Source organism: Microcaecilia unicolor, chromosome 6, assembly GCF_901765095.1.
Source record: "Microcaecilia unicolor chromosome 6, aMicUni1.1, whole genome shotgun sequence".
Lineage (NCBI taxonomy): Eukaryota > Metazoa > Chordata > Amphibia > Gymnophiona > Siphonopidae > Microcaecilia > Microcaecilia unicolor.
In genome coordinates, this window is record NC_044036.1 from 5,564,198 (window position 1) to 5,591,385 (window position 27,188).

Here is a 27,188-nt window from a genome sequence, read left to right on the forward strand (position 1 = left end):
CAAGACAATGGCCGTCTCGGTGAGTAGGGGTGGTGGAGCATAGCTAGAGGTTGAAGGAGGATGTTAGAGTGAGGAACTGAGAAGCGTGAGGGTCGGATTGGTCATCAACGTGTATGTTAAAGTCTCCGAGAATGAGGGACGGAGATGAGGGTTCAAGAAAAACGGAAAGTCAGGCATCAAAGTCGGTGAGGAAGAAGAGAGGGATTTATTAGGGGGGCGGTAAATGACTGGTAGAATAGCCGGGTGGAGTGTGCTTCAAAGGATGAGAAGCAGTGAGACTGCAGTAGGAGGAGGGGTTGGAAACTACAGGAGGGCAAGAGTAGAAGCCTGACGCCTCCACCGCGGCCAGCTGGGCGGGGAGTGTGGGAGAAGAGATAACCTCCATGGCAGAGGGCCGCTACTGAGGCAGAGTCATCAGGGGAGAGCCAGATTTCAGTTAGGGCGAGCAGTTGAAAGGAACGAGAGATGAAGAGATCGTGGGTGAAGGGCAGTTTGTTGCAGACCGAGTGGGCATTCCATAGGGCACATGAGAAGGGGAGGGAGGAGCGGGAAGGAGGGGATTAGAGACGAGATTGGAGACATCACGGAATCGTTTGCATGGATAGGAGGAGGACAGGTGAGGGGGGCCTGGATTAGGATTAATGTCTCCCGCGGATAGCAAGAGAAGGAGCAAGAGTGCGGAGGAGGGTGGGGCAGGTCGGGCGACGAAAACGGGATGCACTTAGGAGGAATGGTGATGGGTTAATGGCAGGAAGGAAGTGTTGAAGGTTAAGAGCTAGGAAGGAGGAGGGGGACAAGAGAGATGGTGAGGTGGTGAGGGATGGGGTGAAAAGGGTATTGCCATAGCGAGCAGGACGGGAGGAGACATGGGTGGGCAATGATTTCCAGTGGTAGGCAGCGGTAGGGGTAGGGGAAAAAGATTAGGAAGGGACAGGGCAAGGAAGAGAATGTGGACAGGGGCCATAAGTAGTGATTGAGGTGTAACAGGTGTATGTGTAGTGACTGGGGTGTGAGTCAGATGGAGCAGAAAAGCAGGATTGGAGGCTTGGAATTGGTGGAATTGATGGACTGGAGAGCAGGTAAGTCAATGGCTGATAAGCTAGCAGGCGGGCTGGAACAAGCTGGTGCAGATGGATAGGAACGAGCAGGGAGAATTGATGGAATTGATGGACTGGAGAGCAGGTAAGTCAATGGCTGATAAGTTAGCAGGCAAGTAAGTCAATGGCTGACAAGCTAGCAGGCGGGCTGGAACAAGCTGGTGCAGATGGATAGGAACGAGCAGGGAGAATTGATGGAATTGATGGACTGGAGAGCAGGTAAGTCAATGGCTGATAAGTTAGCAGGCAAGTAAGTCAATGGCTGACAAGCTAGCAGGCAGGCTGGAACAAGCTGGTGCAGATGGACAGGAACAAACAGGGAGAAGCTGGATCAGGCGGGCTGCAACAACTGGAGCGGAGGGATTAGAACAAGCCGGTGCAGATGGACAGGAACGAGTAAGGAGAAGCTGGATCCAATGGACTGCGGCAAGCTGGAGTAGGTAGCTGAACAGGCGGGCTGGAGCAAGCTGGTGCAGATGGACTGGGACGAGCAGGGAGAAGCTGAGAGAGGCTGGATCCGACGAACTGCGGCAAGCTGGAGCAGGTAGTTGATCAGGTAGGCTGGAACAAGTTGGAGCAGAGGACTGGAACAGGCAGGGATAAGCTGGATCCGACGGACTGGGACAAGCTGGAACAGGTAGCTGGAACAAGCAGGGAGAGGCTGAATCAGGTGGACTGGAACAAGCTGGATCAGGAGAGGCTGGATCAGGTGGGCTGGAACAAGCTGGATCAGGCGGGCTGGCACAGCTGAAGCAGAGAGAAGCTGGATCCAATGGACTGCGGCAAGCTGGAGCAGGTAGCTGGAACAAGCAGGGAGAGGCCGGACGAGCTGGATCAGGTGGGCTGGAGCAAGCTGGGGCAGATGGCTGGAACTCCCTACAAGTACACACCACTACCATAGCCCTAAGGGGTGAAGGGGGGCACCTACATGTGGTTACAGTGGGTTTCGGGTGGGTTTTGAAGGGCTCACATTTTCCACCACAAGTGTAACAGGTAGGGGGGATGGGCCTGGGTCCGCCTGCCTGAAGTGCACTACAGCCACTAAAACTGCTCCAGGGACCTGCATACTGCTGCAATGGACCAGAGTATGACATTTGAGCATAGGCGCCCGGTATAAGAGGCTTGGGGAGGCTAAGCCTCCCCAGCCAGAAGTGCAGCAAGGGAGAGGCGGGTGCAGCTCGTGAACATCTTTCTCCCCCCCCCCCCGACTGGTGCGCAACGGTCCCGATCTTTACCCCCCCCCCCCCCGTCCTCCCGACTAGTGCGGTGCCGCTCTCCCCCTCCGCTCCTGTCACGTCGTCTTTCAACCAGGCTTCCTTCCTGTAGCGTCAGCAATGATGTAAGCGCCGCTGCTTTCAGCCTGCCCCGGAAGCCTTCTCTGGACAGCGTCCCTCCTACGCGAGAAGCTGTTCAGAGAGTGCTTCCGGGGCAGGCTGAAAGCAACGGCGCTTACATCATTGCTGATGCTACAGGAAGGAAGCCTCGTTGAAAGATGACGTGACAGGAGCGGAGGGGGACAGCGATACGGTACCGCACTAGTCCGGGGGGGGGGAGGGGAAGCGATGCCAGACAGACAGACCGACCAAAGGGAAAGGGGGGTGGAGAGAGGAGGATGTGAGATGCCACATCTAAGGGGAAGAGGGAAGAAGGAAAGCAATGGCAGGGAATGGGAAAAGGGGGGGTGGAGAAAGGAGTAAGAGTGATGGAAGCAAGAAGGGGAGGGAAGAGAAAGGTGGGATGCATAAGGGAGAGGAGAGATGCATGAGGACGCTGGAGGAGAGAGAGAGAAAGTGGAAAAGTGCAGGTAAGAGCCAGAGAGAGAGATGGGGAGAGAAAGAGGGGACATGGAAGAGAGCAGGGGAGAGCCAGAGAGAGATGGGGAGAGAAAAAGGGGACATGGAAGAGAGCAGGGGAAAGCCAGGGACATGGAAAAGAGCAGGGAAGAGCCAGAGAGAGATGGGGAGAGAAAGAGGGGCCATGGAAAAGAGCAGGGGAGGGCCAGAGAGATGCTGGATGGAAGAGGGGTACAGAGAGAGATAGATTAGTGGAAAGATGGCGGGAGAAAGAGGGGACATGGGCAGGAGAGAGAAGCTGCTGGGGAGAAACTGGGGGAGACCCTAGCTGTCAGACGGAGAAATGCTGAATGAAAGGAGGGAGAAAAAGGGAAAAGCTGGAAGGAGGGGGCAGAAAGAGGGAAGACACTGGACGTAAGGGTAGGGAGGGAAAGAGGAAAGACACTGGAAGGATGGGGATAGAGAGGACATGCTGAATGGAAAAGGGTCAAGAGAGAGAACTGTTTAGAAGGAAGGAGATATAGAGGGAGACAATGGATGGAAGGAGAGGGAGACAATAGACGGAAGGATTGGGAGAGGGTAATGGGTAGAAGGATGGAGAGAGAAAGAGGGATGACACTGGATGGAAGGGTAGGAGAGAAAGAGGGAAGGTGCTGGACATGGATGGATGGATGGATGGATGGATGGAGGGAGGGGAGGGAAGAGAGGAGAAATCTGGACATGGATGGAGTGGAGGGCAGGGAACAGAGGAGAAATGTTGGACAAGGATGGAGGGAAGGAAAGACAAAGGAAGTACATGCACATGGATGGAGGGGAGGGGAGAAATGCTGGATGTGGATGGAGGGGAAATTGCTGAATTTAAGGGCTGGATCGGAACACTTTGAGGGCAGATGCTGAAACTGGAGAAAGGATAGGGACAGGGCTACAGATGGTAGACAGGACACATAAGGACACACAAGGATGCATAAGGACACAGGAGGATGGTGGACATGGTGAGAGAAAAAATATCAAATGGAAAGAAGACACTGGGACCAAAGCGAATAGAAAAACTAAATGATCAGACAACAAAGGTAAAAAAAAGTATTTTATTCAGAATTTATTAACTGGAATATGTCAGCTTTTGGAAATGTGCATCTGTGATATTTTGCATGTAAGTTTCAATTTTTCTAGTATTGCTGCATGCTCAGTCTGACTTCTTGAGGTAACTTTCCAGTTTTGCCTTCATATCTGTTGTGTCATGTGTTTTTCATGTGTAATCAAGGTGCAGTATTCTACTAGTGTGTAGTATTTACAGCCCTTTTTGGGGTTTTTTTGTTTCACTAGGTTTTAGAGCCCGGTGTAATTACAGTGCTGCCTTTCCACGCACAAGGTTGTAGCTCGTCCTGTCCTTGGAATTAGTGCTGTTATGGTTTGCTAAGGTTATGAGTGTGTTTTTGCACAAGTTTGTGTATAGTGTTTTGCAGTGGAGAGATTGTGTATTGGCCTTACTGAGGTGGCACCAAAACATCAGAAAAGGTTTTAGAGCCTAAATCATGACACACTACCTCTTGAAGGATCTACATATAGTTGTTAATAAAAGGAGCTCATTGTGAACACTATCCACCCTAAAAGGGTGTTTTGTGGCTCTACATGAGAATTGTGATATTATGATCCCTTGTTTCATATTGTTGACGGTCTGCATTTTCCATATGGGTGGAAATTGGTGTATTAGGGTCTGCCTAATGTTATGGTACAGTAAGGTTCTGAGTGTATTTTTGCACAAATTTGTGCATAGCGTTTTACAGTTGAGCGATTGTGGTTAGTATATGCTTTGAGCAACCACTTTATTCTTTGACATATGATACATATCTAATATCTAAATGTAATAAAAGGTATTAATTGTGACTTTTATTTTTATTTATTTTTTTCTGTGTGTTATCAGACAATTATGGATTTAAGCTCCACCCCTGGCTCCACCCCTAACCACGCCCCCTTTAGCCTCCCCAAACAGTTGGGCCACCGACCGCCTATGCATTTGAGGCTGGCATAGAAGCTGGTAAAAAAAGTTTGTAAAGTTGTTTTTTTTTTTTGGTGGGAGGGGGTTAGTGACCACTGGGGGAGTCAGGGGAGGTCATCCCTAATACCCTCTGGTGGTCATCTGCTTAGTTCGATCACTTTTTTGGGACTTGGACCTAAAACAAAAAAGGGACCAAATAAAGCAGACCAAATTCTCACCAGGGACGCCCTTCTTTTTTCGATTTCCGAATCTTGCCGATAGAACCGGTGAGCCCCGTGGAGATCTCCCCCGCTGCCCCCATCCGGGATCGTGATTTGAACTGCCCGCCACTCACTAGGAGATGGAATATCTCCTCTGACCTTAGTCCCCGTGAACCCCGATCAAGACTTACCGATTGAGAACCAGGGGAGCCACGTGGAAGCCACGATATAACCTCCCCATTGCCCCAACCTCCACTGAAGAACGGTGACACGAGGCATCCAAAGCGGAGGGAGCAGACGAACGAGACGGGCCCTAGCAGCGCAGAGATTTGGCCCCCACCTGCCCAGTATTGCAAGCAACTTCCGCTGGGTCATCGTTGGACGAGCGCCCCCGCAGCCTGAATTCCATCGCACGGAGCGGAATCTGCCTGGGATACTGCAGCCCAGAACCGGTGCTCTGTAACGACGAAGGTGCGTGCGTGGGGTGGTCGGTCCAGCGTGAGCGCAGAGGGATCTCGGTCCTAATCCTGCATCGCTGGTTCCCGGCACTGGGTCGCAGCCCTTTGGGAGCCCGGCTGCTCTGTTTTCTCCTGAACCCCACTAGGTCAACCTGGCCATGAGTGACAACGGGACGAGGAGTTATTCCAGCACAAGTCTCAATCTACTTGATGTCCTGCTGCTACTCCACTTCCTTCTGCTCCAACTTGCTCCAGTCCGTCTGTTCCAGCCTGTTCCAGTCCATCTGCATTGCTTGTTCCAGCGTGTTCCAGTCCGCCTGTTTCCAGCCCTTCTGCTCCACCTTGTTCCAGTTTGTCCATTCCAGCGTGTTCCAGTCCGCCTGTTCCAGTCCGCCTGCTCCAGCCCACCTGCTCCACCTTGTTCCAGTCCGTCTGTTCCAGCTTGCTCCAGCTTGTTCCAGTCCTGCTCCAGCTTGTTCCAGTCTTGCTACTCCGCTTCTTTCTGCTCCAACTTGTTCCAGCCCGTCCGCTCCAGCTTGCTCCAGCCCATCTGCATTGCTTGTCCCAGCGTGTTCCATTCTGCCTGTTCCTGTCCATCTGCTCCATCTTGTTCCAGTCCGCCTGTTCCAGTCCATCTGCTCCACCTTGTTCCAGTCCATCCTGCCTACTAACCCATCAACCAACCTGCCTGCCTGCTAGCTTATCAGCCCATTGACTTACCTGCTCAGCCCTGCCTGATTTTGCCCCCTGCCTGCCTGACTAGTAGCCCATCAACCAACCTGCCTGCCTGCCTGTTACCTTATCAGCCCATTGACGTACCTGCTCGCCAGCCCATCAACTTCTTCTCAGCCCATCTACCAACCTACCTGCCTCAGCCACTACTTATGGCCCCTGTACACATTTTCTTCCTTGCCCTATCCCTTTCTAAATTTTCCCCTCCCCCTACCGCTGTCTACCGCTGAAATTCACTGCCCACCCATGTCCTCTCCAGTCCTACTCACTACTGCAATACCCTATTCACCCCATCCCTCACCACCTCACCATCTCTCTTGTCCCCCTCCTCCTTCCTAGCTCTCAACCTTCAACACTTCCTTCCTGCCATTAATCCATCCCCATTCCTCCTAAGTGCGTCCCGTCTTCGTCGCCTTCGTCGCCCTACCTCCCCCACCCTCCTCCGCACTCTCTTGCTCCTCCTCCTGCTATCCGCGGGAGACATTAATCCCAATCCAGGTCCCCCCCCCCACCTGTCCTCGCCCTATCCATGAAAACGATTCCGGGATGTCTCCAACCTCATCTCTATTCCCCTCCTCCCCCCCCTCTTCCCTCCTCTTCTCATGTGCCCTATGGAATGCCCGATCGGTCTGAAACAAACTTCCCTTCACCCACAATCTCTTCATCTCTCGTTCCCTTCAACTGCTTGCCCTAACTGAAACCTGGCTCTCCCCTGATGACTCTGCCTCAGTCGCGGCCCTATGCCATGGAGGTTATCTCTTCTCCCACACTCCTCGCCCAGTTGGCCACGGTGGAGGCGTCGGGTTACTACTCTCGCCCTCCTGTAGTTTCCAACCCATCCTCCTACCGCAATCTCACTGCTTCTCATCCTTTGAAGCCCATGCCATCCGTCTATTCTACCCGTTGCCACTCAGAGTGGCAGTCATTTACCGCCCCCCTGATAAATCTCTCTCTTCCTTCCTCACTGACTTCGATGCCTGGCTTTCTGTTTTTCTTGACCCCTCATCTCCGTCCCTCATTCTCGGAGACTTCAATATACACGCTGATGACCCATCCGACTCTCACGCTTCTCAGTTCCTCACTCTAACATCCTCCTTCAACCTCCAGCTGTACACTGGATGTCCAACCGCCACCTGAAACTGAACATGGCCAAGACCGAGCTTATCATCTTTCCACCAAAACCCACTTCTCCTCTTCCACCGCTCTCGATCTCAGTTGATAACACCCTCATCCTCCCCGTCTCATCCGCCCACAACCTCGGAGTCATCTTCGACACCTCCCTCTCCTTCTCTGCGCATATTCAGCAGACAGCCAAGACCTGTCGCTTCTTCCTCTTTAACATCAGCAAAATTAGCCCCTTCCTCTCTGAGCACACCACCCGAACTCTCATCCACACTCTCATTACCTCTCGCCTTGACTACTGCAACCTACTCCTCACTGGCCTCCCACTTAACCATCTATCCCCCCTTCAATCCGTTTAGAACTCTGCAGTACGTCTTATATTCCGTCTGAACCGATATACTCATATCACCCCTCTCCTCAGGTCACTTCACTGGCTTCCGATCAAATACCGCATACAGTTCAAGCTTCTCCTTCTTACCTACAAATGCACTCAGTCTGCAGCCCCTCATTACCTCTCTACCTTCATTTCCCCTTACGTTCCCACCCGAGACCTCCGCTCACAGGACAAATCCCTCCTCTCAGCACCCTTCTCCACCACCGCCAACTCCAGGCTTCGCCCATTCTGCCTCGCCTCACCCTATGCTTGGAATAAACTTCCTGAGCCCTTACGCCAAGCCCCCTCCCTACCCATCTTCAAATCCTTGCTCAAAGCCCACCACTTCAATGTTGCTTTCGGCACCTAACCTTTATACCTTTCAGGAAATCTAGACTGCCCCAATTTGACTGCCCCTACTTGACTGACTGTACATTTGTCCTTTAGATTGTAAGCTCTTTGAGCAGGGACTGTCCTTCTATGTTAAATTGTACAGCGCTGCGTAACCCTAGTAGCGCTTTAGAAATGTTAAATAGTAGTAGTAGTAGTAGTAGGATGACCATCTCTCCTCGGCTGATAAACACGCCCCAGTCCCGCCTTCGCTACGCCTCCGACACCCCCCCCCCTTGAGCTTTGTTCATCCCAGCGATGGACTGCAGTTGGGGGCGCCCAAAATCGGCTTTCGATTATACCGATTTGGGTGCCCGCAGGAGAAGGACGCCCATCTCCTGATTTGTGTCGAAAGGATACCCTATCTTCCCTGTTTTGGTGATATCTTTGAAAGATACCATGTTCCGAACCATGCGCTTTTGAACAACTGTCGGCCTTCCCCCAGGTTCTAGTTTAAAAGCTGCTCTATCTTTTTTAAATGCTGATGCCAGCAGCCTGGTCCCACCCTGGTTAACGTGGAGCCCATCCTTTCGGAATAGGCTTCCCCTTCCCCAGAATGTTGCCCAGTTCCTAATAAATGTAAAACTCTCCTCCCTGCACCATCATCTCATCCATGCAATGAGACTCCAGAGCTCTGCCTATCTCTTGGGCCCTGGGCGTGGAACGGGAAGCACTTCGGAAAATGCTGCCCTCGAGGTTCTGGATTTGAGCTTTCTACCTAAGAGTCTAAATTTGGCTTCCAGAACCTCTCTCCCACATTTTCCTATGTCATTGGTACCCACATGTACCAAGACAGCTGGCTCCTCCCCAGCACTAGCTAAAATCCTATCTAGGTGGCGGACCTCCACACCAGACAGGCAAGTGACCAGGGAATCCTCATGTCCACCAGCTACCCAGCTATCTACATGTCTAATACTCGAATCACCAACTACAACAGCCATCCTAACCCTTCCCTCCTGGGCATTAGCTCCTGGAGACATCCTCTGTGTGAGAGGATATTGCATCCCCTGGTGTGCTGGTCCTGGCTACAGGACTACGTCCAGCTACACCAGGGGGATGCTCTCCTTTTAGAAGACTCCCCCCCTCCAAGGCAGCACAGGGGCTGCCAGACTGGAGGTGGGACTTCTCTACAACATCCCTGTAGGCTTCCTCTATGTACCTCTGTCTCCCTTAGCTCCTCCAAGTGTGCTACTCTGGCCTGAAGAGAACGGACTCATTCTCCGAGAGCTAGGAGCTCTGTGCATCGAGCACACACATATGACCCTCTCACCAACTGGGAGATAATCAAACATGTGACACTCAATGCAAAAGACTGGATAGCACCCCTCTTGCTGCTGGACTGCTGTCTGCATCTTAGTATTATGAATATAAAGAGCCTTAAGATTATATGCCACGGAGGTTATCTTTTCTCCCATTCGCCACGCCCAGTTGGCCACGGTGGCGGCGTCGGGCTACTACTTTCGCCCTCCTGCAGTTTTCAACCTCTCCTCCTACCGCAGTCTCACTGCTTCTCATCCTTTGAAGTCCACTCCATCCGTCTATTCTACCCGCTGCCACTCAGAGTTGCAGTCATTTACCGTCCCCCTGATAAGTCCCTCCCTTCCTTCCTTATCAACTTCGATGCCTGGCTCTCCGTTTTTCTTGAGCCCTCATCCCCATCCCTCATTCTTGGTGACTTTAACATACACACTGATAACCCATCCGACTCATACGCTTCTCAGTTCCTCACGCTAACCTCCTCCTTCAACCTCCAACTGAGCTCCACCACCCCTACTCACCAATTCGGCCACTGTCTTGACCTCGTCCTCTCTTCTACCTGCTCACCCTCCAATTTCTGCGCCTCAGCTCTTCCTCTCTCTGACCATCACCTGATCACCTTCACACTTCATCACCCTCCCCCTCAGTCCCGCCAAACACTAACCACTACTTCCAGAAATCTCCAGGCCGTCGACCCTCCCACCTTATCCTCTAGTATCTCCGATCTCCTCCCTTCTATCATGTCCTCCGAGTCTGTCGACAAGGCTGTCTCCACTTACAATGCCACTCTCTCCTCTGCTCTGGACGCCCTTGCACGTCCATCTCCCGTCCCACAAGGCGTACTAATCCCCAGCCCTGGCTGACCCCTTGCACCCGATACCTTCGCTCCTGCGCCCGGTCGACTGAACGCCTCTGGAGAAAATCTCGCACCCCTACTGATTTCATTCACTACAAATTCATGCTATCCTCCTTCCAGTCCTCCCTATTCCTCGCCAAACAGGACTATCACACCCAATTGACTAATTCTCTCAGCTCTAACCCTCGTCGTCTCTTCGCCACCCTTAACTCCCTCCTCAAAGTGCCCTCTGCTCCCCCCCTCCCACTCTCTCCTCAGTCACTGGCTGACTACTTCCGCGACAAGGTGAAGAAGATTAACCTCGAATTCACCACCAAACCATCTCCTCCTCTTCACCCTATAACCCACTCCCTCAACCAACCAACCCAGGCCTCCTTCTCCTCTTTTCCTGATATCACCGAAGATGAAACTGCCCATCTTCTCTCCTCCTCAAAATGCACCACCTGCTCCTCAGACCCAATCCCCACCAACTTACTTAACACCATCACTCCTACTGTCACCCCCCCATCTGTCATATCCTCAACCTCTCTCTCTCCACTGCAACTGTCCCTGACACCTTCAAACATGCTGTAGTCACACCACTCCTCAAAAAAACATCACTTGACCCTACCTGTCCCTCCAACTACTGCCCCATTTCCCTCCTACCCTTCCCCTCCAAGATACTTGAACGTGCCATTCACAGCCGCTGCCTTGATTTTCTCTCCTCTCACGCCATCCTCGATTCGCTTCAATCCGGCTTTCGCCCCCTACACTCAACAGAAACGGCACTATCTAAAGTCTGCAATGACCTGTTCCTTGCCAAATCCAAAGGTCACTACTCCATCCTCATCCTCCTCGACCTATCCGCCGCTTTTGACACCGTCAATCACAACTTACATCTCGCCACACTGTCCTCATTTGGGTTCCAGGGCTCTGTCCTCTCCTGGTTCTCCTCTTATCTCTCCCACCATACCTTCAGAGTACACTCTCATGGTTCTTCCTCCACCCCCATCCCGCTCTCTGTTGGAGTTCCTCAGGGATCTGTCCTTGGACCCCTTCTTTTTTCAATCTACGCCTCTTCCCTGGGCTCCCTAATCTCCTCTCATGGTTTCCAATATCATCTTTATGCTGATGACACCCAGCTTTATCTCTCCACACCAGACATCACTGCGGAAACCCAGGCCAAAGTATCGGCCTGCTTATCCGACATTGCTGCCTGGATGTCCAACCACCACTTGAAACTGAACATGGCCAAAACCGAGCTTATTGTCTTCCCTCCCAAACCCACTTCTCCTCTCCCTCCACTCTCTATCTCAGTTGATAACACCCTCATCGTCCCCGTCTCATCTGCCTGCAACCTCGGAGTCATCTTCGACTCCTCCCTCTCCTTCTGTGCGCATATCCAGCAGATAGCCAAGACCTGTCGCTTTTTCCTCTATAACATTAGCAAGATTCGCCCTTTCCTCTCTGAGCACACCACCCGAACTCTCATCCACTCTCTCATTACCTCTCGCCTTGACTACTGCAACCTACTCCTCATTGGCCTCCCACTTAGCCATCTATCCCCCCTTCAGTCCGTTCAGAACTCTGCTGCACGCCTTATCTTTCGCCTGGACCGATATACTCATATCACCTCTCTCCTCAAGTCACTTCACTGGCTTCTGATCAGGTTCTGCATACAGTTCAAGCTTCTCCTATTAACCTACAAATGCACTCGATCTGCAGCCCCTCCTTACCTCTCTACCCTCATCTCCCCTTACGTTCCTACCTGTAACCTCTGCTCTCAAGACAAATCCCTCCTTTCAGTACCCTTCTCCACCACCGCCAACTCCAGGCTCCGCCCTTTCTGCCTCGCCTCACCCCATGCCTGGAATAAACTCCCTGAGCCCATACGCCAGGCCCCCTCCCTGCCCATCTTCAAAGCCTTGCTCAAAGCCCACCTCTTCAATGTCGCCTTCGGCACCTAACCACCATACCTCTATTCAGGAAATCTAGACTGTTCCAACTTGACATTTCGCGCATTAGATTGTAAACTCTTTTGAGCAGGGATTGTCCTTTTTGTTAAACTGTACAGCGCTGCGTAATCCTAGTAGCGCTCTAGAAATGTTAAATGGTAGTAGTAGTAGTAGTAGTGTTTGCTTCTCGGAAACTAATTAAATGCAGTTTTAAATGCAGTTAAAACTCTAATGAAAACTCTCCTCTTGTTGTCTTAATTAGAATAATTGACTATAAATAAATAGTTGAGCTAGGGGTGGGTGGGAATGAAGACTGAACTAGGACCTACTGTGACTTCTAGAGACTATCTCTGTTAATGCTGTGGCAGAAAATTCAAGTTTTAAAACTATGGGGAAAAGGGTTTGGAGACTAACTAATAAATGTTTGCTTTTTTTAAATTCTGTTTTTATCGATATCCTACAATTCCTCTTTTAATGTATAATATATAAAAAATGAAAACAGTACCAGGAGAAAAAGGGCAGAGTATTTTGTCCCACTACGGCTCTACAGGGGCTCACAAGGGGCCTGGCATGCCCCTGTGGCTGCGCCACAGGAAGCAACTGGCTTATGTTTCTGATGCAGGTCCTGTGCCGACATCAGCAGGATCAGGGATGACCTGGGAAACTCTCTAGTTCAGCTTCGGATGACAAACACTCCCAGCTCTCACTTCTCTCCTCTCTCACCCAACCAGTGGAAGCAGCTGGCTTGTGTCTTCAACCCCAGTCCCGCGCTAATGATGTCAGTGGGACAGGAGATGACCCAGAAAACTCTAGTGCAGCTTCAGATTTGTGATGGGTTTATGTCCCGTCACAAGCCAGAGGGAACCCCTGACCCCAAGAGGGTATCACAGGGATAAATCAAGAGTTTTGACTTGTCCACAAGTCCTAGGAGTGGAACAGGGCCCTGTTAGCCCTAGAGCAGCCAAATTGGGAGTATTGGTGCCCACTGAACTGCACTGAGCAGTGAGGTGGATGGAAATTCTGAGGGTCTTGGCCTCACCCTGAGCAAACAGCAGGAAGCCTAGAAGAATAGAGATGAGAGGTCTTCTGGGAGATAAGAGGTCTTTTGGAGTAGATGGACCTTTTGCTGAGGATTAACATGGACTAACCTTTTGGCTGGACTATTGGTGGAAGGCTGCAAGATACTCAGCCTACGCCTTTGGGTAGGCGGTGGTATCACAGGATGACAAACGCTCCCAGCTCTCACTTCTCTCTTCCTCTCTGAGATTTTTTTAACATTAGATTAGTAGATAAGTTTTGTGATGAGGTCTTAGAGCTAATGGTGTGTCAATTTATGACTAGGACAATTAATGGTACGTTAGGAATGATTTTGATATATAGGTCCCCAAAGAAATGGCACTCTATTCAGCAAAAATTATTTGAAGTGATTTCTTATTATTCTACTCATTTTACTGATCTATTGATTTAATGTGATCATAACATATATTTGGAGGATATTTCTGATCCTGAAGTGTTGCAATTTACACAGTTTTTGGATTCATTAAATTTAATTTCAGGCCCAGCTACCCCTACACATGAAAGAGGTTATACACTAGATTTTCTTGAGTTTCGATGAATGTTACACCCCAATGTTTATTAACCGTGCTAGTGGCTGCCAGTGCACTAATGCCGACACAGCCCATTCAGTTTGAACGGGCTATGTCGGCATAGCCATGGGGGGGTGTGGGGGGGGGGGGGTAATAAGCCATCACAGCTGGGAGCCTCTATTTTGGTCACATAATTTTTTTCTTACTTCAATATCAAACAGCAGTTTGGTTCAACAGTCTCAAAGCAACCTGCAAAGGAAAAGGATTGATTCAGTTAGTAACTATTACATTTGACACCTTTTAAATTTGAATTAAGTACATGGAATAGTGCTATTATACAATATTAGATTAGAATGTTCCTCTTAAAGGTAAAAAATTAAGAAGAATTAACAATCCATGGTTCAATGAGGTGTTGTAGAAGGTTGGAACGTGCCTGGAGAGGGAGTAAAAAAACACATTTATTTAAATTGGAAAAAGAGATTAGGGAGTATAAATTACAAATTCCAAGCTAAAATAAGGTTATGATCAGGAAATAGAAAAATCTGATCATTTTTGTAAAGCGCTGTTTAAAATTTCTGATGTGATTAATACGGATGCTTTACTTATGATTCTGGAGTTGATCTAGCAGAATGTTTTCAACCTAATTAGGCAGTCTTAAGGTTCAACTGGATAATATTACAACAAATGTCCATTAAGGATCAAAATAATGACATCTCTGGTGATAGATAGATTCTAGAAATGTTTTGATGAAGTTTCTTCACAATTAGTTAAGAAATGTTGAGTATGTGCCCCTCTTATTTGTTAGTGGAGGATCCTTTGAATATTTTACATTGGCTCTGAGAGGCAGATGATCGAAAGCCCTACGTTGTTCCAAACAGCACCGGGCTATACTGCCCCTATGATCAGAGCTAATAGCATACACATATAGGCACGCTATTAGCTCTGATCATAGAGGGAAAGTGCGGGAGGAATATGGAGAAGCCCCGCCCAGTGCACTGGATATAGTAGGCAGGGCGCCACCATTTTGAAGGCAGCACTGGATCTCCAGCCCTCCCGCCCTTGTGTCGCGGGGGGGGGGGGGTGGGGTGGGGGGTGGATGTTTGGGGCTTGAGGTCTTTCAAACCTCCTGCCCTCCATGTTGCTGTCCTGGGGGTGGCCTGCAAGCATGGAAATACATGCTGGACAGGGCTCCCCATTCCTCCCCAATGCTCTGCAAACACTAATGCCAGCTCTGAGCTGGTGTAGGGTTTGCTGCGGGAGAAGCACCAATATTTGGCATGCTGCCCAGTGACCATTTGGGAGGAATAGATAATGCCCTCTTTAACATGCATTTGCATGCTCATTGCATTCAGACTTGGCCTGCGTGTTACACGCACTGGCCATCTCTGATCATCAGGTGGGTGCAAACGCAGTATTGACTCTAGCGCCTGCATTTGCTTTTGATCATCTGGGCATGGATTTGTGAACTCAGCCTTGCAAATTCATTTTAATCCTGAAAATTGATCAGATATTGTTTTAACACCCTTTCAAAAATCTTTAGGCGAGATCTGACTATGGCAGAAAATTACCACCCAACAGCCAGCATTCCATGGACCACTAAGCCGGTTAGAATTTTTGGAGTCACGTGCATTACATCATACTCAAGATGGTTTTAGATCCAGATACTGTACCAAAACATTGCTTTTAGTTCTCGCGTCTACGATGAAGCACTTTTTGTGTAGAGGGCAACAATTTGTGCTATTATAATTTTATATATCTGCAGCATTGCAATCTTTGCTTGTGTTCAGATTGAGAGAACTGGGAATAACCAAGTCAGTTCTTTGCTGTTTTGAGCAATTTTTGTGGTAATAGAACATATTCTGTAAAAGGAAGAAACTCTGTCATCTCGTTGGAACCACAGATGCAGAGTTCCGCAGAGTTCACCGATCTCTCCACTTTTGTTTAATGTGTACCTTAGATCAATCGGTACCTTTCTTTCAGATATAGGGATTACAGTTTTATTCTATGTGGACAATAGTTTCTTCTTATGCCCTGTTTTGGAGAAGTTTGAATATACTCTAACATTGATAAACTGCCACATTGTTCTTATTGATAAATAAACGACTGAACATTTTCTAAAATTAAATAAGCAAAAAACAAAAATTTTATGGTTGACACTAGTTTCAGGTGAGAATTTATAGAAGATCATTCAAAAGTATTAGAGGATTATTTTGGATTGAAAAACAAATTAATGCATTAAGTAAAATGACAACTCAGGGCAATTAGAACTTCACTGCATCTAAACAACTTTAAGATTCTAGCACAGGCAACCCTTTCACCACAATTAGATTACTGTAATTCCTTATGTAGTAACATTTGATAGTATTGCCCCTCTCACGTTAGAACTCCACTGGCTGCCAGTCCAACAGTGCATCAGATTTTTAAATGGCCTGTTTAGTCTTTAACACTCTTCATGGCCACAATTCAGATGATTCATTTTGCTGGACGTAGCTCTTGCTTTTCTCGTACTTTACCAATAGGTTATCCTACTCTCAAGTTTTTTTTAAATCTTTTTATTGACAAGTAGTGCAAAAACAGGGTTACAACACATAACTATCAATACAGAAAGATATACAAAGCAATAAGGCACAAAAATGGTTATAATTGACTATGTTGTAACTGGATCACCCTTCCAGGTGCAACCAAGGATGTCCCTGCTTAGCTTCTTCTGACTCTCGTGTGCTGGGCTCTCCTGTACACCTCCCAGTTAAGATGGGCTTCTTCCCACTCAGTCTCTCCCTCCGTTGATCAGAGTCGGTATAGCCCCTAGTTTCTTTCTTTACCCTCTTCAGAGACTTTCACACACTCAAAGTTCTTAGAAAAAATCCTAGGCTTTATTGTTCAAGTTCTTCAAACACAGTATTAGTTTTGACTTAAATCAATTCCTCCAGCATGGATAGTTCAGCTTATCATTAACAGTCATCATTTCCAACATAGTTCAATCTCTCCTCCAGCATGTATAATTCAGCTTATTATAACAGTCCTTAGTTCCAGCACAGTTCAATCCTATTTTCCACATGACAGTTGCTGGTTCTGCTTACCAACACAACCTAACCCGCAGAACTCTCTTTTATCAGCAGACAGTTTCTGGGTTAGTTGTTTCCACCAGCCTCCTCTCCACTGGATCACTTTAGCCTCCCCCAACATCCACAGTCTTGGCAATACAGAGGCCACAAAAGCTTTTATCTTTTCCCCACGAGTCTGAGCCAAACCAGCCACCTCCATACACTCTACCCCATCTTCCTCCCCCACTTCCTCTTCCTCCTCCCTAATTTCCCTCAGCTGTTCCTCATCTCCTGGCTCGAAACTCATCTCCCAATCATTCCCCCTCCCCCTCCTGCGAGTCCAACGACCCTGCAATGGCTTCTGGGGAGTGTAGTTTTTCCCATGAACTAGAGATTTCACCGCTGGTTTGGCACCAGAGGGCAAACTGCTCGCTTAGCAGGTTGGAATGAGGAAGGATGCTGACTATTAAACGAACAGCCACCCTCCTTTCTTCGTCCCAGTACTATAGAGTGCTCACAATGTCCACAAAGTCCTGTTAAGCAGACCACTTGTACTTTTATATTATCAAAGAAATAAAAGGAACCAAGCTCCCCCCAAAGCCTAACCTCCCTTACCCACCTTACCCATTTATCCCCCCCCCCATCCCGTGTCCAGGACTTATGAAACAGACACAATAGTAGGAGATGTAGCAGGTAGCCGTTCTAAACAGCGCTTTCACAAGCCACCGTATTCCCGAGAGGCCCGACAGGGCAGCGCAGATGTCCTCCAGCCCTCCCAATCAGCCATGTGCTGCATATTAGCATACAACTGCTCTAAAGGAGGAGTGAGTTGACCAGTCCAGTGTTGCAAGATTATTTTCTTGGCTATTATTAATGCTAACAAGACAAATTTGCAGGAATGGCTATTTAAACCCTGATTAATCAAATCAGCATCGGAGCCCATCAGCAGAACCCCATAGGACCATTCATAAGAACTGGCCATAACGTCTTCCAATACAGTAATGACTTTGGGCCAAAATTCCTCAAGCAGTAAGCATTCTAGAAAATGGTGGACTAGGGAGCCCCAGCTCTACTACTACTACTACTACTATTTAGCATTTCTATAGCGCTACAAGGCATACGCAGCGCTGTACAAACATAGAAGAAAGACAGTCCCTGCTCAAAGAGCTTACAATCTAATAGACAAAAAATAAATAAAGTAAGCAAATCAAATCAATTAATGTGAACGGGAAGGAAGAGAGGAGGGGGTAGGTGGAGGCGAGTGGTTACAAGTGGTTACGAGTCAAAAGCAATGTCAAAGAGGTGGGTTTTCAGTCTAGATTTAAAGGTGGCCAAGGATGGGGCAAGACGTAGGGGCTCAGGAAGTTTATTCCAGGCGTAGGGTGCAGCGAGACAGAAGGCGCGAAGTCTGGAGTTGGCAGTAGTGGAGAAGGGAACAGATAAGAAGGATTTATCCATGGAGCGGAGTGCACGGGAAGGGGTGTAGGGAAGGACGAGTGTGGAGAGATACTGGGGAGCAGCAGAGTGAGTACATTTATAGGTTAGTAGAAGAAGTTTGAACAGGATGCGAAAACGGATAGGGAGCCAGTGAAGGGTCTTGAGGAGAGGGGTAGTATGAGTAAAGCGACCCTGGCGGAAGATGAGACGGGCAGCAGAGTTTTGAACTGACTGGAGAGGGGAGAGGTGACTAAGTGGGAGGCCAGCAAGAAGCAGATTGCAGTAGTCTAAACGAGAGGTGACAAGGGTGTGGATGAGGGTTTTGGTAGAGTGCTCGGAAAGAAAGGGGCGGATTTTACGGATGTTGTAAAGAAAGAAACGACAGGTCTTGGCGGTCTGCTGGATATGAGCAGAGAAGGAGAGAGAAGAGTCAAAGATGACCCCAAGGTTTCGAGCTGAGGAGACAGGGAGAATGAGAGAGCCATCAACAGAAATAGAAAATGGGGGGAGCGGGGAGGTGGGTTTGGGGGGGAAAATGAGAAGCTCGGTTTTGGTCATATTTAATTTCAGGTGGCGTTGAGACATCCAGGCAGCAATGTCAGACAAGCACGCTGAAACTTTGGTTTGGATGCAAGGTGAGATATCAGGGGTAGAAAGGTAGATTTGGGAGTCATCAGCATAGAGGTGGTAGGAAAAGCCATGGGATGAGATTAATGAACCAAGGGAAGAAGTGTAGATAGAAAAGAGGAGGGGACCAAGAACAGAACCCTGGGGTACGCCGACAGGCAGAGGGATAGAAGTAGAAGAGGATCCACCAGAGTGAACACTAAAGGTGCGGAGGGAGAGGTAGGAAGAGAACCAGGAAAGGACAGAGCCCTGGAATCCAAGTGAGGACAGGGTATCGAGAAGTATGCTGTGATCGACAGTGTCAAAAGCAGCGGAAAGATCAAGAAGAATGAGGATGGAATATTGACCTCTGGATTTAGCCAGTAATAGGTCATTGGAGACTTTAGTAAGCGCAGTTTCGGTTGAGTGGAGAGGGCGAAAACCAGATTGTAATGGGTCAAGAATAGCATGTGAGGAGAGAAAATCAAGGCAGCGGCGGTGAACAGCACGCTCAAGTAATTTGGAGAGAAAAGGAAGGAGGGAGATGGGTCGGTAATTAGAGGGACAAGTAGGGTCAAGTGAAGGCTTCTTAAGGAGAGGTGTGACCACAGCATGTTTAAAGGCAGCAGGGACAGTCGCAGTGGAAAGTGAGAGGTTGAGAATGTGACAGATAAAAGGAATAAGAGTTCCACATGTCAGACTTCCACAGACCCATGGCCCTACCCTTACTTCTAGAGATGTAGGCATTATAGAAACATAGTAACATAGTAGATGACGGCAGAAAAAGACCTGCACGGTCCATCCAGTCTGCCCAACAAGATAACTCATGTGTCACTTTTTGAGAAACATGACAGCAGATAAAGGCCATTCAGCTCATTTTCGAAAGAGATCGCCGCCGATCTCCCGACACAAATTGGAAGATGGCCGGCGATCTCCTGAAACCGGCCAAATCGGTATAATCGAAAGCCGATTTTGGCCGGCTTCAACTGCTTTCCGTCGTGGAGCCGGCGAAATTTCAAGGGGGGGCATGTTAATAGGGTAGTGAAGGTGGGACGGGGGCGTGCTCACGAGATGGCTGGCTTCGCCCGATAATGGAAAAAAGAAAGCTGGCCTTGACCAGCATTTCACCGGTTTTACTTGGTCCCTTTTTTTTCATGACCAAGCTTCAAAAAGGAGCCCCAACTGACCAAATGACCACTGGAGGGAATAGGGGATGACCTCCTCTTACTCCCCCAGTGGTCACTAACCCCCTCCCACCCAAAAAAAAATTGAAGAGCTTGTCAGGGACATCCTAAATCAAAACTATTTTTGCTCAGCTTTTTCAGTAGCACCAGTGGGATTTGAACTGGCCACCTCTAGATTACAAAAACCGGTGCTCTAACCACTTGGCCACAGCTCCACTTACTTGGCTGTCCCTCCCTTTTGATTTTGCCCCTTCAGGTCTCTCTCAGCCAATTACAGACAGGGGTCTCTCAGCCAATCACAGCGCATTTACTACTACTACTTATCATTTCTATAGCGCTACTAGACGTACGCAGCGCTGTACACTTGAACATGAAGAGACAGTCCCTGCTCGACAGAGCTTACAATCTAATTAGGACAGACAAACAGGAAAAACAAGAGATAAGGGAATATTAAGGTGAGGATGATAAAATAAGGGTTCTGAACAAGTGAATAAGGGTTAGGAGTTAAAAGCAGCATCAAAAAGGTGGGCTTTTAGCTTAGATTTGAAGACGGCCAGAGATGGAGCTTGACGAACCAGCTCAGGAAGATTCCAGGCATATGGTGCAGCAAGATAAAAGGAACGGAGTCTGGAGTTAGCGGTGGAGGAGAAGGGTGCAGATAAGAGAGATTTACCCAGTAAACGGAGTTCCCGGGGAGGAATGTAGGGAGAGATGAGAGTGGAGAGGCACTGAGGAGCTGCAGAGTGAATGCACTTATAGGTCAATAAGAGGAGTTTGAACTGTATGCGGAAACGGATAGGAAGCCAGTGAAGTGAGGAGAGGGCTAATATGAGCATAACGACCCTGGCGGAATATTAGTCGTGCAGCAGAATTTTGAACAGATTGAAGAGGAGAGAGATGGCTAAGTGGGAGACCTGTGAGAAGCAAGTTGCAATAGTCTAAGCGAGAGGTGATAAGAGAGTGGATGAGGGTTCTGGTAGTGTGCTCAGAAAGGAAAGAGGGAATTTTGCTGATATTATAGAGAAAGAAATGACAGGTTTTAGCAGTCTGTTGAATATGTGCAGAGAAGGAGAGGGAGGAGTCAAAGATGACCCCAAGGTTATGAGCTGATGAGACAGGAAGGATGGGAAAATTAGGTTCTTACCTTGGTAATTTTCTTTCCTTTAGTCATAGCAGATGAAGCCATTACGTATGGGTTATGTCCATCAACCAGCAGGGGAGATAGAGAGCACTCAAACTTTCACAGTGCCCTCTTGGCCAGCTAGCTCCACTGCCTCTTCAGTATTTGAAGCTTCCAAAGCAAACCGCAATGGGAATCACAAGAGCTTTCCTCACAGCGAACGATGGCCCATCACAAGGGCATGAACTCATAAAGGAGGGAATGCACATCCTCCTGGAGGGAATAAACTCATCCTCCTTATTGTATAAGTGGAGGGGAACACACGCGTCTCCTGGAGGGAACCACACATCCTCCCAACACACTGGAGGGAATGAACTCATCCTCCTATTTATAGAACTGGAGGGGAACACACGCGCCTCCTGGAGGGAATGAACACATCCTCCTAAACTTAAACTGAACATGAATCCTGAAGATTGTTTTCCAACTTTCTCCCAAGGAAGGAACTTCAGGAAATTAGAACAGAACCTGAAAAACAGATTCACAGCATACAGACAATCATACAGGGAGGGCTCATGGCTTCATCTGCTATGACTAAAGGAAAGAAAATTACCAAGGTAAGAACCTAATTTTCCCTTCCTTGTCATCAAGCAGATGAAGCCATTACGTATGGGATGTAACAAAACAATCCCTAGATAGGGTGGGAACAAGCCACACCACGCGCTAGCACTTGTGCACCAAAACGCGCATCCCTCCTGGCAGCCACATCCAACCTGTAATGTCGGGCAAAGGAGAGCTTAGAAGCCCATGTTGCTGCACTGCATATCTCTTGAAGAGAGAGTGCTCCAGTTTCAGCCCAAAAGAAATCGCTCTAGTAGAATGTGCCTTAAAGGCTACAGGCGGAACCCTGCCGGCCAGCAGATAAGCTGAAAAGATAGTTTCTTTGAGCCAGCGGGCGATAGTGGCTTTAGACGCTGGAGACCCTCTGCGAGAACCGGATAGCAAAACAAACAGATGATCAGAAGTCCTGAAAGAGTTAGTAACTCGCAGATACTGCAGCAGAGTCCTGCGCACATCCAAAAGGTGCAGCTGCCCAAAAGATTCTGGAAACTCTTCCTCTGAAAAAGAGGGCAAGAAAATAGGCTGGTTTAAGTGAAAGGCTGAAACCACCTTAGGCATAAAGGAAGGCACGGTCCGAACCGTGACTCCAGACTCTGAAAATTGCAGAAATGGGTCTCTACAGGACAGCGCCTGGAGCTCTGACACCCGTCTCGCCGAGGTAATGGCCACCAGAAAAACGGCCTTCAGTGTCAAGTCTTTCTCCGATGCTCGCCGAAGCGGCTCAAAAGGAGATGCCTGCAGGGTTTCTGAAATAAGCGCTGGCAGCTCATCACGGTGGAAAATCCTCACCGTGGAGGGATCATCCAGATCCTGTGGTAAATCCGCACCTGACTCTGGTTCCTCAGACCAAGAACGTCTGTCAGAGTTCTCCGAATCCTCACACCCCGACCACGGGGGGGGGGGAAAAGGTGCACCACAATCTGAAGGGGAATTAACCCTTCTGCGCTTATCTTTAGGCCAAGCATCCGGGAAAAAAGCCTCACTGGGCAGTCCCAGGCCAGAATCATCGGGGGGGCAATCTGAGGAGCCTCAGGCGACTCTTGAGGAAGGGCTCTTTTCATCATGTATGCTTTATGCAGCAAAAGCACAAAATCCGGGGAGAAAATCTCACCCTGGGCACCCAAATCCTGTCCGGTGCTAGCCACTCCTGAAATAACCTCATCTCGAGATGCCCCACCCGGCTCAGGTCTCTCTGTGTCCACGGAGGCCGCGCCATGCGGTGTAAGCAAAATGGCGCCCGCTGCCAGCTCAGAGCGGGAAGAAACATCGCTCGCCATGCTCGGGCCGGCTCCTACGCCAATACAGCACGATTTACAGAGCTCTGCTGCTGATTTGCGCTTGCCACAAGTGGAACAGCGCTTTACATTGTCCGCAGCCATCGCCGAAAAACGGCGGTAAATCCAAAATGGCGGTTTCGCACCAAAATCGCCCCGATCACGGGCCCACCCTGGAGGAGTTGGAAAACACTCTTACCTCAAAGGATCTAGTGTACAACTACGATCCTGCTGAAAATCAGGTGAAAAACCTCTGTTCCAGCGTCTCTGCGTTTAAAAACGCGACGCGACTTTTTTTTTTTTTTTTTAGCTGTGAGGAAAGCAGAGGTATTGAAGACTCCGGAGGCTCAGATGAGTGGGAAAGGCAGGGAAAGGGCGAACCTATATGCCTGCATCCACTGTTGGTGGGTAAGGACAGGGAAAGCAAGGCAATATGTCCACATCCACAGAGGTATGGGTAAGGCAGGGAAAGGGCTAACCTATGTGCCTTTAAAGTGAAGCTGCTATAGCCTTCAACACCCCGGTTAACAACTGGCAAGCCAGGAACCACCTCCCGGCAGATTTTTCTGGAGCTCGAACAAGCTGCAGCCACCCTGCTAAGGGAGATAGAGAATACTGAAGAGGCAGTGGAGCTAGCTGGCCAAGAGGGCACTGTGAAAGTTTGAGTGCTCTCTATCTCCCCTGCTGGTTGATGGACATAACCCATACGTAATGGCTTCATCTGCTTGATGACAAGGAAGAGAGTGTTATCCACAGAAATAGAGAATGGGGGAGGAGGAGGGGTTGGTTTAGGGGGAAAGATAAGAAGCTCAGTCTTGATCATGTTTAGTTTCAGAGGGCGCTGAGACATCCAGGCAGCAATGTCAGTCAGGCACGCTGATATTTTGACCTGGGTTTCAGCTGAGATTTCTGGTGTGGAGAGGTAGATCTGGGAGTCATCAGCGTAAAGATGATACTGAAAACCATGGGATGAGATCAGAGTACCAAGGGAAGATGGAGAAGAGAAGAGGTCCCAGGACAGATCCCTGACGTACACCAACTGACAGTGGGATAGAAGTAGAAGAGGATCCACTACTAGAGTATACACTAAAGGTACGCTGGGAGAGACTGCCCCAACTTGACATTTCATCCATTAGATTGTAAGCTCCTTTGAGCAGGGAATGTCCTTCTTTGTTAAATTGTACAGCGCTGCGTAACCCTAGTAGCGCTTTAGAAATGTTGAGTAGTAGTAGTAGTAGAGATAAGAAGAAAACCAGGAAAGAACAGAGCCCTGAAATCCAAGTGAAGACAGCGTATCAAGGAGAAGGCTGTGATCAACAGTGTCAAAAGCAGCAGATAGATCGAGAAGGATGAGGATAGAATAGAGACCTTTGGATCTGGCTAGGAACAGATCATTGGAGACTTTAGCAAGTGTTGTTTCAGTTGAATGAAGGGGGCGAAAGCCAGATTGAAGTGGATGAAGAATAACTTGAGATGAAAGAAAGTCAAGGCAACGGCGGTGAACAGCACGTTCAAGTATCTTGGCTAGGAAAGGGAGGAGGGAGATGGGGCGATAGTTGGAAGGACAGGTAGGATCCAATGAAGGTTTTTTAAAGAGTGTTTCATCTGAAGCTTGTTGGATTATATGCATTAAACATCTGATATTATCAAACGTCTGTCTGCCCTCTATGAAGCCTGCCTGATCGTCATGTATTATTTGTGGTAACACCCTCTGCAGCCTAATTGCCAGTACTTTAGTGAAGATTTTATAGTCAATATTTAGTAAAGATATGGGCCTGTATGATCCACAACACAAGGGATCCTTGCCTGGTTTTTGGAATAAAACCACCTCGGCCATTCTCCATGAGTATGGCAATTCCCCTGCCTCATCAAAATTAGTGGGCAAATTCTTTATCGCTTTCTCTACTTCCTCTAGTTTCATGGGGCTAGACAGCATTTCTATCACTTCCTCTGACAGTTCTGGGAGCTTGGTCTCCTGCAAATAATGTACTATATCTTCCTGTGTGGATCCCTGTTCTGAGTTATATAATTGGACGGAATAGTTCCAGAATTCTGCCTGTATCTCCTCTACTTGACTCACCAACCTTCCTGAGGTATCATATACCCCCGATATATATAGTTCCTCTGGGCCTGCTTTTTTAATTTATGTGCAAAAAGCCTGCTGGCTCTATTCCCAAATTCAAAATGTTCTTGCTGTACTTGCGAATTCACAATATCAATGTCTCTGGTAACATTCAACAACTTGTGTACACAAACCAGGACTCTTAGCCACCAACTTCAAGAAAGTGCTAACAAAACAGTTCACACCAGTATAATGTGGCAAATATATAATTTATGTGTATAGAGTACCCTCAGATATAAACCACTATAACTGCAGTCAATAATGCTGCTAAAAAGTGGCATAGCACTTCTTTCATTAGGTAACTCTAACAATTTTTTGGGGAGAGCAACATATGCTCATTTTTTTATGCGTCCCAATCACCACAGTGCTATAAAATCACTTGTTACTTTTAAAATAGTATATACTAGGTGAAAACTGTACACTTATCTTTTAAGTTCTTGCCTCCCAGGCAGAACTATCTTGCCTTGCTGAAACATTTATCAGTTGCCTTCCCCTGGAACTGCCCGACTCCGCGGGGTTTCAATCATTTTCCTCAGGGACAAGGGTTAAGGCTGCATAGATCTTATCTTCCTCCTTCTTTGTTGCTTCTTTTCTTTGTTCAAGCAATCCACAAAAGATCTATGCAGCCTTAACCCTTGTCCCTGAGGAAAATGATTGAAACCCCGCGGAGTCGGGCAGTTCCAGGGGAAGGCAACTGATAAATGTGTCAGCAAGGCAAGATAGTTCTGCCTGGGAGGCAAGAACTTAAAAGATAAGTGCACAGTTTTCACCTAGTATATACTATTTTAAAAGTAACAAGTGATTTTATAGCACTGTGGTGATTGGGACGCATAAAAAAATGAGCATATGTTGCTCTCCCCAAAAAATTGTTAGAGTTACCTAATGAAAGAAGTGCTATGCCACTTTTTAGCAGCATTATTGACTGCAGTTATAGTGGTTTATATCTGAGGGTACTCTATACACATAAATTATATATTTGCCACATTATACTGGTGTGAACTGTTTTGTTAGCACTTTCTTGAAGTTGGTGGCTAAGAGTCCTGGTTTGTGTACACAACTTGCTGTACTTGCTGCATCTAGGTTGCTATTTCTGACAATTGTATATCATTAAGCTGGTCTCTATATTGTTCTAATTCTTGCACTATCTTTGTATCCGTCAGGTCAGCTCTATGTGCCCGTTCATTGGTCTCTATTTTCCTTCTAATCCCGGCCTCCTGCACTGCTTGCCTTTTGTTGGTATAGGACTGCAAGGCTATGAGTTGACCTTTCAAGACCGCTTTCATTCCCTCCCATACGCTTGCTGGATGCACTTCTCCCGTATCGTTAAACTTTATGTACTCAGTTATATATTTTTCTATCTCATTTACATTTTGTGGGTCTAACAGTAATGCTTCGTTTAACCTCCAGAATTTCCACCCTTTCTCCCTAGTTCCTGTTTGCAGCGACATCACCACCATAGAGTGATCCGACCAGCTACATGACTCAATCGTCACCTTATCTATTCTGCCTCTCACCATTACATCGCCCAGCCAGTAATCAATTCTCGAGTATGTGTTATGTGTAGGTGCATAGTGAGTGTAATCTTTTGCAACCCCATGGGTGTCCCGCCATAAATCTATCAGTCCCCATCTTGCCAGCCAGGCTTTAAAGGCCATGCGTTCCCCCTTAGCATACCCTACTGCGCCACCAGAATTATCCAGGCGAGGATCAATCGTCAAATTAAAGTCTCCCCCCACCATCAAGTGGCCTTTGACATGTCTCTGGAGGATCCGCTCTAGCTCGCCCAGAAACATTTTTTGGCCTTCATTGGGTGCATAGACACATAGCATAGTATAATACATGTTATGCTGGGAGACTATCAATAATAAATATCTGCCCACTTTATCTTTAACTGTAGTATGTATTATCGAAGGGTGTGATCTCGATAACGCAATCAAAACCCCCTTCTTTTTTTTTATCCTCTGTACTAGAGGCGCAGTGTATGATGGG

At 48.2% G+C, this 27,188-nt stretch overlaps 1 protein-coding gene across 1 annotated transcript in view; it reads right to left on the bottom strand.

Moving 5' to 3' along the window:
• CFAP57 (cilia and flagella associated protein 57) overlaps nt 1–14,050 on the bottom strand; it is a 457,479-nt gene extending 443,429 nt beyond the window's left edge. Inside the window, exon 1 of the mRNA XM_030205491.1 lies at nt 14,001–14,050. The gene's annotated coding sequence lies outside the window, so the exon portion shown is untranslated. The remainder of the gene's footprint in view (nt 1–14,000) is intronic.
• Nucleotides 14,051–27,188: the final 13,138 nt, after the last annotated feature.